At 43.3% G+C, this 12,534-nt stretch overlaps 1 protein-coding gene across 3 annotated transcripts in view; it reads right to left on the minus strand.

Annotated features, from left to right (window-relative positions):
* Positions 1-12,534, minus strand: part of KCTD1 (potassium channel tetramerization domain containing 1) — a 184,061-nt gene that overhangs the window by 64,474 nt on the left and 107,053 nt on the right. The gene's annotated exons all lie outside the window — the stretch shown is intronic.

A 12,534-nucleotide genomic window follows, 5' to 3' on the forward strand; every position in this document is an offset into this window, starting at 1 on the left:
TCCACTAACTATGGAATTCTAAGGACTGGATTATTAAACTTCACTAGATTCCTGTTGACTCACAGTTCACTTTAAAAACAGATGCAAGCGCTGGGGTTGTAGCTCAGTGGCAGAGCACTTGCCTCACACATATGAGGCCCTGGGTTTAATCCTCAGCACCCCATAAAACTAAGTAAATAAAATAAAGGTATTGTGTCCATCTACAACTAAAAATATTTTTTAAAAAGCAGACGCAAACCAAAAAGCCAGAATGAAGAATATGTACTAGATTTCATTTACTTGAAATTCTGCAAAAGGTGCAGGAAGTGGGTCACAGACTGCTTGTGTGCTATGGTGCACAAGAGGGTCAATAGGCAGGAGGAAGCTTCTAAAATGATGGACATATGTTTAATTGAATCTCTTCTCTCGTACATTCTTTTTTGGGATTGCATACTATATTGGTGCTGTGGGTTAAACTGTGTCCCTCAAATATTCATATTTATATTCACATGTTGAAGTCCTAACCTCAGAATGTGACCTTATTTGGAAGCTGTAGTTGTAATGAATTAAAATGGGGGCCTTACAAGATGGGAACTTATTAGGGTGGGCCCTAATACAATGATTTATCACAGGGGGAAATTTGGATACAGATAAGCACACAGGAAGAACCATATGCATGTTAAGACACAGATTGAAGTGATATACCTATAAGGAAAGGAATGCCGAGGTAGCTAGTGGGGGTGGTGGCATGCATCTGCAGTCCCAGCTACTTAGAGGCTGAAGCAGGAGGATCACTTAAGCTCAGGAGTTGGGGCCAACTTGGTCAACATAGTGGGACCCCATATCTTAGGAAAAAAATTGACACCAAAGTTTACTAGGAAACCACCAGGAGCCAGGAGAGAGGCATGGGACACATATACCCTTGTAGCCCTCAGAAGACATCAATTCTGCCAACACCTTAATCTCAGATTTCTGACTGCCAGAGCTATAAGACAATAAAGTTTGGTTGTTTAAGCCACTCAGTGCAGGTTCTTTATTATGGCAGCCCTAGGAAACGAATAATCAGGTAAATCCTTTTCTCCAGCTATATAGGATTTGACACTTTGGCCAACTCCAACTTTTTCAAGTTCAGTCAAATCTGATGCCATCTGTTTCCAATCATGACTGTTGCTGTCCCCAAGATGTCCCCTGCACTCTTCTGAACAGCATATCTGCTCAGAGTTCATGAACTAATGAAAGTCAGTATTTCCTAAGCACTTACTGTGAAGCCAGGCACTGGGTCAAGGGTTGTGAGTTTCACCTCTATCATGACCACAGTAGGAATGCATAGAGTATCATTTGCAAACAGAGAAACAGGTTTACAAAGGCTAAGTACTTCAGTCAATGCACAAAGCTGTTAAGTGGCCAAGACTCAAACAAGACTGCAAGCACCTTCCTCAGTACCTTGTGCACTGCTCCATAAAACTAGAAATGTTATTTCTAGCCTTGTGGATAACTTTGGGAGTTTCTATATTAGAACTAAAATTATTGTGAATGGTACACAGTTACAGAAATATATTTCAAGTTACTGAAAAATTACATTTTCACGGTGATGTAGATTTGTGTTTCTCACATTGTTATGAGAAATCGTGGGATTAGAGAGGACCAAGTGGGGGTAGGGAAAGGGTTAATGATTGAGTACATTTGGGAAACACTGAGTTAATCAGGTTTCTTGGCTGTGGGTGTAGCTCAGTGGCACAGCAGTTGCCTAGCATGTAGGAAGCCCTGGGTTAGATTCCCAGCACTGCAAAAATCAAAACAAACAAAACCCAGTCATCTTTACATGAGGTTTCCAAGAGGATGGCACTGTTTCCCGAACTTACCGTATGGTGTGACCCTTTTTAAAATTTTTTTTTCTAATACCTATTACCTATAGCAGAACCAGTGATTCCTCTAACTCTGGGAAACTATCCCAATGACATACTCTCTGTATAAAACTGCTATGGGACTTGGCTATTTTGAGACTTAATTTTTGCATTAATAAAATGTAGATAATAGTCCTTTTCTCCCCCGACCATCTCTAGGGGTTGTTTTAAGGATCAAATTAGATATATGTGAGAAGGACATTAAAAACTGAAAAAAATCATATATGTAAAATAAGCAGAATGTGGTATCATGAAAAAAAGAAAAACCTTACTATTTAACCTAATTTTTTTTTTTTTTTTTTTTTTTTTTTTTTTTTTTTGCATCTGGAAAAATAGTGGTGGGTAGCCTCCAGTAACCTACTACTATTTCTTCTTTTGTAAATTAAGAATTTACAAAATTTACCCCTCCCCTATTGGGGATTGAACTCAGGGATGCTCTACCACGGAGCTCCATCCCCAGCCCTTTTTATTTTTAATTTTGAGACCGGATCATGCTAAGCTGCTGAGGCTGGCCTTAAATGTATGATCCTCCTGCCTTGGCCTCCCAAGTTGCTGGAATTACAGGTATCAAACATCATGCCTGGTGTAAGAAAAACTTCTGGCAGACTGGAGAACAAAAACCGTTTGTGGAACAACTTTTAGAGTTCAAGTGACCAAATCCTGGCTGGTCCCAGTAAGAATGACACCCTCCCCACACCCTCCACCTGCTTCTCTAGGGTCTGGGAATGCTCACTGTTGGCCAATGTGGCTCTAAGCCTAGGACAGACTTGCATCTGCAGTCCTGGAATTCCTCACCTGAGCAGGATATAATGGCTAGAGTAGTGGCACTAGAGACAATGGGGGTAGGACTTATTGCTGGACCTTCTCAACTGCTACCTTGGGGCATCTAATGCAAATACCCTGAGACCACATGCTTGGGTGTCCTGCTCTCCTGGATGAGGAGGCACACCCTGGGGCCTGGCTCCAGGTGATCTCTATTGCACCTGGAGAAGCATCTGACCAGCACACACTCCTGCCTTCCCCAGGGGCCTGCCTGCCACCTGGACCACACCCACCCTCACTTACAGGCCATATTTCTCTGCTGGGGGTCACCCTCCCAGGAAGAAGTGCTCATAAGCTCCTGTCACTATCCAGCTTTGCTGAGAAGAAAAGACTCCAAATGATTCCAGATACAAGAGGAGAAAATTCAAGGTCCTACTTCAAAACATCCTGTTTCTATAGACAGAATGAGCTCAATTTAACAGTTACATATTATTTCCATTTTATCCCATAGCAATGACACTTACATAAACATGAGTAACTCAAGTAAACATGAGTTCCCAATGCACTAATGCTCAGGCATCATTATCTCAATGACATTATTCCATTTTCTTTCTATATTGTTCTATTTTTTCCAAACCTTTAAATGGCTGCCCTTCATGCAAACATTTAAGAAAGCCCTACCTTTCAAAAACCATATGCAGTGCATACACATATATCTGAAGAATCCATAGGAAAATGTTAACAGTGGTTGTCTCCAGGGACAAAAATGAGGGACTGGCAGTCAGAACCAGGAGGCAGGCTCATTTTTCATAGTATATTTTTAAATTTTAACATGTACATGTGTTAAACTTTAAGGCTTTTTTTTTTTAACTTTAAAAAAATCCAAAGGCACCAAACCACATATGCTCCTTGGGAGTCATTTGTTAGAACCACAACTTCTACTCCTCCTCTAGCAGAATCCTTGTCCTCCCTGGCCGGATCCATGCACTGCCTGGATGAACTGTACTCAAAAAGGGCCTCTAGAAAGAAGGCTGAATATCAAAAAAGTTCACATCCCTAGGAAAAAAAATCCCTCTTTTAGAAAACCCAGCCAATTCCAGCCTGCAGTCTCTGAAGCCTTCCTTTGATGAGTGGCACAGACCAGAATGATCCAAATACCAGCTTTTAAGATCTTGCCTTATTTGTCACATGCAAGTTGGTCGTTCCCCCACGCCTCCGCCTCCGCCCTGCCTCCCGTGCACTTTTTTTCCTACCAGTAAACACTTCCCAGAGGCCTCCAGGGTTGAGAGGAAGAGGACACTAGCTGACCTCCACTCAGTGCTTCATCATGCCCGGCCTCATGCGAATCCTCCCCTGAGGGAGGACTGCTCCGGTCTCCACAGATCTACTGCAGATCGAGTAACCTGCTTCAGGCCACAGGACAAACTGCGACAATGTGCGCACGCTGGTCTGCTTTGCAGCTGGCTTTGTTTCCTCAGCAGAGTTCTGGGGTGTGAGTCCCTCCTGAAAGCCAGCATCCCCCAACCTGCTGGCCTCCAGCGAGGTCAAACAGACGGTTCCACCTCATCTCCCTTCTCTGCACCAAAACTGAAGTAACATGCTATTTCCCAAAGATTTGCCAAAACTTTTGTGCAAGCTGTTCCTTGTCCAGAACGCTCTTCCTCTGATCAGCCCTGTCATGCCTCTGACCTTTCCTGAAGGCCCATCTAAGAAGCCCCACTCCCCTGACAACACCTGTCACCTCCCCTCATTTTCATATTCTGTTCAAAACTTACTACCATGTAGTATTTTTTTCCTGTTACCTAGTTCCCCCTTCACCCATCTCATTCCCCCTAGAATCTAAGCCCTAAAAGGGCAGGGCCCTTGTCAGTTGGTTGACAGCTGTAATTTCCACAGCTGCTTGCATTAGGTGTTCACTGAAAGTAATTGAGAGTGATATGCCAATTACTGACCCCAGCCCCCAGAGCTGGGGCTCTCCGTTTACAGTGGAATTCAGATCTTCTGTTCCTGGAGGCTGGAAGCCAATCTTAAATAGCATTTTCCATGAAATAACAACAATAACAAAAAATCCAAGGATGCAAAAAGTTGTGACAAATGTGAGACGTGTTAAATGTGAGACAAGACCAGCCCAAGGTTGGTCAAAAGCCTAGGAATGGACCCAGCTGTACCACTCCTTGTGTTAAACTTTAAGACAAAGTTTGGTATTTATCCCAAAGAATCAAAGTTAGCATTCTGTAGTGATCCATGCATACCCAGGTTTATAGCAGCATAAGTCACAATAGCCAAGTTATGGAACCTGGGGTCCATCAACAGATAAATGAATAAAGAAAGTGTGGTATATATACACAATGGAGTTTTATTTAGACACAAAGAAGAATGAAAGTACGTTGTAGGAAACCAGTAGAATAGAGGAAGGGGACCAGGCTGAGGGAGGAAGGGAAGGAAAGGGGAGGTATAGGGAATGAAGTTGATCAAATTATCTGTGCGCATGAGTGCATGTGTAACAATGAATCTATTAACGTGCATAATTAAAATGCACCAATTAAAATTTTTCAAAAAGTCACCAGCACAGAAGCAGCCCCTTCCCTGACGCATTTCTAGGGACTCAGGAGCACTCTGAATAGGGAGACCATGTCACCCACATGCAAGGACCCTCCCCACCCTCAACAATTTGTGAAGTTCACGAACTCTGCAGGGTCCGGTTCAGCTCTAGGAAGCTGGGATCTTAGATGGGTGTTCCTTTAGGGATTGTGTAGCTCCGGCCGAGTTGCAGGGTTAGTTGGGTAGTCTGTGGATGACGATTTTATTGCTTCTAAATAGTTATGCAGGGGTCTTAGCAGGTATTGGAAAATCTAACAGAAAGATACTAGGTGTACGGAACATGGCAAAGTTGCTTTCTCCGAGCAAGAATCAAGCCACAGGGGGCATGGTGAAGTCTGGGGGGGATTCCTCTTTACTCCTTTTGTGCGGTACCCAGAAGGCCGCTGGAAGCATGGAGATGCTCCGCTCTTCCAGACTTGGCGAAGGAGAACCTTCTAGGTAGACAAAGATGCTCAACTCCCGGGGCAGCTTTTCCTGGAAAAATGGTATTTTCAGTCCAATGCATTCTGCACATTTTGGGATTTTGTCCCCCCAACAACTCTCAAACCACAGGATACACAATGGCCGGTTTCTTTGGTTTTCAAGCAAAACTTTTTTTTTTTTGTTCAAAGCAATAATGAAGAAGCAGCAGAACAATGAACAGAAGTGCTTTAACCCCTAATCCTCACAGCACGCTACAGTCTTTCTTGTAACATTCCTGCCTGCTGTGCGTGCCTTTAAAAAGTCGCAGCTTCTCCTCTTTGTCCTTTCAGGGAATACGAGTCATCTCTGCAGGACACAGGAGAGGAGTCATCTCTGCAGGACACAGGAGAGGCCCACGTTCCTCAGCCAACTGCCCTGCCGTGTTTAGGGACAGTAGGATCAAGCACAGGTTTTTCCCTCCATTGCCCAAAGGGGGAGAAAGCCTCTGTTGAAATGTTAACTATCGAGAGCTTTAAAAAGGGGGAGGGAGAACTGACCAGAGAAGAAGAAAGCTGGAATTAGATAGGGACAATTACACAAATTAAGTAACTTATTGCTTTAATGTCATTAATTCCAAGTCAATGACCAAATTTTTCTCTTGTGTATTCAAATCCAAACAAAGCTATTAATAAGTCTTCCATCCAGATCTTTCAGAAAGGTAAGATGGAAACACAAATTTTTATGTTCCCAAGGGAAGAGGACTACTCTAAATGAGGAAATCACCAGGGGAGGGAGGGTGGGTAGGCGGACGAATGGGATTTATAGGGCAGGGATTCTGAATGGTAGTGTAAAGGTGCACATATGGGGTTACACATCGGTACAACACTGAGTGAGCCCTAATGTCAACTGTGGACTCTGGGCAGTACTGATGTGCCAGTTTCACTGGTTGATCAGAACACATACACCTCTTCAATGCTAAATGGTGACAGTGGGGTCAGGAGGAGTGTTGGAATTCTCTGTATTTTCCACTTAGTTTTATTTATTTGCTGTGCTGGGGATTGAACCCAGGGCCTTGCACATGCGAAGCAAGAGCACTACCACTGGACGACATCCCAGGTGTTTTTTTTTTTTTTTTTGAGACAGCATTTCCCTAAATTGCCTGGGCTGGCCTTGAATCCTGCTCCAGCTTTCCAAGTAGTTAGGATCATAATTGTGAGTCTCCATGCCCTACCTTTCCACTTAATCTTACTGTGAGCCTAAAACTGCTCTAAAAAATTGACGTTTATTCATTAAGAAAAAATAAATGAGAGGAAAAAATTATAAATCAGTAACTTTTTTTCCAGAAAAAAAAAAAAAAAGCTAGCAAATAGAAGCCTTTTTCCTTACATCAATCTAGTTCAAGCAGACCCAATTCAGCCTCAAATCTAGATATTTTCTCTCTGCACACATGCACACTACTTAAAATCAATAAAGTGATGCTAAGACTGGTTTTCTGTTTGTTTGTTTTGTTTTGTTTTTGGTACCAGGGATTGAACCCAGAGGCACTTAATCACTGAGCTAAGTCTCCAGCCCTTTTTATTTTTTAGTTTGAGACAGGGTCTCTTTAAGTTGCTTAGTGCCTCACTAAGCTGCTAAGGCTGGTTTTGAACTTGCTATCCTCCTGCCTCAGCCTCCTGAGTCACTGGATTACAGGCATGTGCCACCACACCTGGCACTAAACCTGCTTTAATTCCAAGAAACACAAGGCCCAGTGTGTTGGGCAGAAGGGAACTCATTGGTTCTCTCTGGTTTGTGCAACATTTCTATTTTATCAAGCTTTTCTTTCAGGAGCTTGGTTGTGGCTCAGTGGCAGAGCACTTGCCTGGCATGTGTGAGGCACTGGGTTCAATTCTCAGCACTGCATATAAATAAAAGGTCCACTGACAACTAAAAAAATATTTAAAAACAAGATTTTCTTTCAGTATAATGGGTCTTTACCTTAAACTTGATCCTCAGCTTTGTCACAGACTCAATTCAAATAAAAATGTTGCTCCAGTTCAATGGGGTTGAACAAGGGATGCGCTTTACGGGGGTTGGGGGTCCAGGATCCTTTAGGAACCAGGACCCCAGAAGCCCTGCACAGGAGGAGGGTCCCCTTGGGCCAGGCCAGGTGGTGAGACCAAAGTGCTGGTCTAGCCCAAGCCAATCTTTCTGGTCCACCTTTTTAGAAAAGTACATTAAAAAGTTAATGCCACCTTCTTTCCTGCTTTCTTTAAACTCCATATTTCTCTCATCATAAAAATATAGAGAACCCCGCCCCCCACACCGCTGCTGTCCTGCTGCTACTGCTCCACTGCTCCTTCTTTGACAGAAATACTTCTAGCAGCTTCTCCTTCCTCAACTCCAATAAGGCTCTGTCCACAAACAAAGGTGTAGAGGTGATTAATGGCCTCCCCGCTGAGAAGTCAAAGGATTTAGCCGGTGGTCTCATCTTACTGGGGATCTCAGTTGCGGCTAATGAAATCGGTCACTTCCCTCGCTCCTGAAACTACACCCATGAGTCCCCCTCCTCCCCCTTGACGCCCAGTCCTCAGGATCCTGCCACACCCCAGCCCAATAGCACCCTTCTGTGCCCTGCCTCCAGATGTTCCTCTTTACTGGGGTCCTCCTCTTCTCCCACTATGACTTCTAAGCAAAATAATCTACCCAAATGGCTTCATCATCCTCTATAAAGTGATGGAATTCCAAATTTAGTCCCCCAGCCCTGACCTTTGCCAGACTTGTGTGCCTGGTTCCTCATAAAGCATTTCCACTTGGTTGTCCCATAAGCCTCTCAAATCCAACGAACCTGTCAAATTCCCCTCCTGTTCCCACGCAGGGGCCCCGTTTCAATATGCAGCACACAGTTCACTCATTGCTACACCAGAACCTCCAAGGTCTGTGGCTGCAAGTCCCAAATGTCAACCTTTCAGCCCAGTATGCCACCCTAGTCTTATCCATTGTCACCTCTCTCCAGATCTGGTCCCTCCGCAACCCACCATCCACATCTCTAGTATCAAGGGTGGGGGAGGGAGGAGGGATGTGGGAGGGGTAAAAAGGAAAAGCAGCAGCAACCACAAGTTGGATCCTAGTCTCTATTTCACACCTTCCATAACTGCCCTGCCTATAAAGTGAAGTTTGAACCTTTCCCATGGCCTTGGCATTTGAAGGACAGCATCCTTGCAGAGTCCTTCAATTTTCTTTTTCATTACTTCTCTATTGTGCTCTATGCTCTAAGCTCACAGACTTTCTGTTCTGGAATATTCTGGAACATTCCACAAACTCTCCTGTATAAAGGCTTATGCATTTCCATCTACCATGTCTCTCAGTTCAGAATCTTTTTCTCTGCCTTTGCTCTCTCTGCACCCCCTGAAGGGAAACAAAGAGTAAATCCCAAAGGAAAATCAGGACCAGAGAAACAGACCAGTTGTAAAAAGGTGGTGGAATGAAAGAAAGAGGTAGTATTTATCATTTTATTAACTATACTCAAATCATAGTCTTTAAATTTAAAAGAAAATGGTACATGAGACGTTTGTTTTTTAAAGCTGAAGAGAGCACAAATTTCCAAAGGACAGTAAATAACTTTAAGAATACTGATTTTAATTTCCATAGTTGTGAATGATCATGAGGATGACAGGGGCCCAGCACGGTGGTGCACGTCTGTAATCCCAGCGGCTTGTGAGACTGAGGCAGGAGACTCGAGAGTTCAAAGCCAGCCTCAGCAACAGTGAGGCACTAAGCAACAGCAAGACTCTGTCTCTAAATAAAATAGGGCTGGGGATGTGGCTCAGTGGTTGAGTGCCCCTGAGTTCAATCCTTGCTACCAAAAAAAAAAAAAAAAAAAAAAAAAAAAAGATGACTGGGGTCCTGGGGTCCATGGTCAAATCCTGTAAAATAGGACTAGTAGTAAGTCACTGATACGTCTCCTCTACTTAAAAACCTTTGTGTAAATCAGTCTCCCATATTAAAACCCTGATACTTCCTAATATAGTACATGGTGCATCTTGATATTAGAAGAATCAAATAGGATTGAGAAGAAGATGCTAAACAATAACTGCATCAGCAAAACCCCAAGAGAGATGGCTACACAGACAGGATACAAGCCCTTCTCTGACCCCCTTTCTTCTCTAGAAGGTTGCTTACATATGGACCAAATTCCATCTGGAAATCGTTGATGTTTATTCCTTTGGTATTTCAGAGCAGTATGACTAGAGTCCCTTTTACCCTCTTTCCTAAACCCAAATTATAACACTGGCCCTCAAGGTTGGAGTCCCCTCCTGAAGAAATTCTCAGTTTTGCTCTATGGACCTATACTTTGAGCAAATACTAAATATGGACGGTTTTGTGAAATAGGCACTTTCATAAAAGGGTTTCTTCCCGGTTGCCTTTCCATGGCTGGAGGTTGAGCCCATGAAGGGTGGAGGAGACATGAGAATTATAGGGAAGTAAAAAGAAAAAGAAAGAAAGAGAGAAAAGAAAGCATAAGCAAGCTCGGGGTCCCGAGGGGACAAACATGGGTACAGACCTAAGACGCAGAAAAGGCTAACAATTCATGTGGTGACTTGGATTCAAGTTCATCTTAGTCCTGGCCCTCCCTCATCTCCAGGGGGGCTCCACCTGCCATCCAGACCCACCTGGGACCACCAGGACATCACAGTTGACGGAGTTGGTGACTGAATTGGAGTGTATGTGATTCCCACTGTGTGCTAAGACATCAATAGGAGATGAATTAAATGTGGAGCATGGGCAGCAGAGAGCGTGACTTCAGGGGTGCCATCATAATCGTAGACCCTTCAGAGCAGAGTGCAGTGCCAGGCACCCCGCAGGTGAGCAACGAATATTTATGGAGTAGCGAATGCTTTTTTTCCCCCTTTATGTGCTATTGGAAAAGCTGTTTATTTCTAACCTAAAGAATTAGTTTTTTCTTATTTTCAAATGAGGGTAAAATAGTTAGATCCTTTCTGCTTCCAGAGAGGAGGGTAAAGATGATAAATGGACCTTAAAATGTACTTCCAATCCCCTAATGTGTGCCAGGCATGGGAAATCATGCAGTGAACAAGAGAGGGAACATTCCTATCATCAGAGAATGGACTTTATTTTAAGGGTAGAATGAATAAAAATCATGAAGATATTAACACTCTTAAAAACATTCAACCATTGTTTTTTTAAAGAACTACTCTGGATATAGCAAATAAAAGTATAAAATAACCCTAAATCAATGAGAAAATTTCAACCATTGGTTGAAATACAGTCACTCAAATGCATATATTACATGAAGTCTAACATTGTAAAACAAGACACACACACCCTGAAAGCATATAAATGCTAAGTGGAAGTAGCAACAGATACTGTTGTATCTGTAGACCAAAGTATGTTTATCATTAAATAGTCTGATCCAATATTGGAATTCACATCAAGGACAAATGAGAGTTCTAAAATGGAATTCCCTCTGTGTATTTAAACTCTGATCTAATTTATAGACATTTAATTTTCACACATTTTGCCAGTATAGAATCACAGGTTCTGAGGGTAGGAAGCGATTCTAGACCTGGCCAGGTGTTATTTCTGGAGCCTCATGGTCCTATTTAGCAGGGCTTCTTCTACATGGGTTGGTGATGGTCTGCTATGTAGTGGGAAGAGCAGGATAGTTTAACTGGATCCAGCAGCCCTGCCTGCTGATCTCACATTCTCCAAATCTAATCCCATGATTCTAAACAATGCCTACCTACCTTAACAGTTTCTTTTGATCCCATCAGTAACAGTGTAGCTACTTTTACAGGAGTACAGGAGATGGACAAATATTCTGACAGACCTAAAGAGTTGGGGAAAGTATGTCACTGAGAGAAGAAAGAACTCAGTCCTGAACAACTCGTTCAGCTTTCGGATGGCGTGGGAGACCTACCCAGGAGGAGGCCAGATTGAGGAGGCACCATGTAATCGCATATTATAAAGCCAAGCAGAACCTAGCATGTGAAGACAGAGGGCTTTGTCAACCAGGAAAGAGAGTCTGCATCCGTGAGTCACCATCAGTTCTTGGCCCTGGTCCAGATTCTGCTCTTTAACCTCCCTGGGCCTCCATTTCCTCAACTGAGCGTCCACCCTACCTGACAACAGGTTGAGGAGGTCAGATGTGCTCCCCACTCCAGTTCTTAAAAAAAGAACTTTGCTAATACCTGTCCTGATACAGTCTGCCCATCCTCCCCCTAACTATTTAAAGAACTCCACATCTGACATGGCTGTGCAACAGAGACCACATTTACTTGCAAGAGTGGATGAGGCCAGGCACAGCTTCATGTGCCTTAGGTTTGCATGGTGTCCCCCTTATGATTGCCAGCAGAGTGATCAGAGTCTGTGATCTGCTTCTGCGTGGGTGGGACCCAAATGGTCCAAAAAGGGAATGCATGTCACCAGGAGTGTAAAGCAGCTGCTCAGTCACTTCACTCTATTTTAATGACAGTTCTGTTAGTTTCAAGGTTTGTCTTTCCATTTAAAATGGCAAATCCACAAGGAATGAGACCTTCTCTGTTGTGTTCTTCACTGGGTCCTCCATGACCAACACATACTAGGTGCTCAGTAAATAACTGTTGAGCAGGTAAGAGACCTGGGATACAGACCCAGGCTTGCCATTTACGAACTATACTTCCTGGGACAGGTCATTTACTTCTTTAGCCTACAAGATTGCTAGGGGGATTATATGTAATAACGTACACTGAGAATTTATGGTAACATGTCGTACATGTAGGTAAGCTATTGAGTTGATCATGAGGATGAATTGTTCAGAAAGAGGTATAGCCTGCAATCAAGCAATACACAGAAGGCTGATAATCTGGCTGAGATCACACTTCATGATATACACAGTGCTGATATC

Source organism: Sciurus vulgaris (assembly GCF_902686455.1).
Source record: "Sciurus vulgaris genome assembly, chromosome: 13".
NCBI lineage: Eukaryota > Metazoa > Chordata > Mammalia > Rodentia > Sciuridae > Sciurus > Sciurus vulgaris.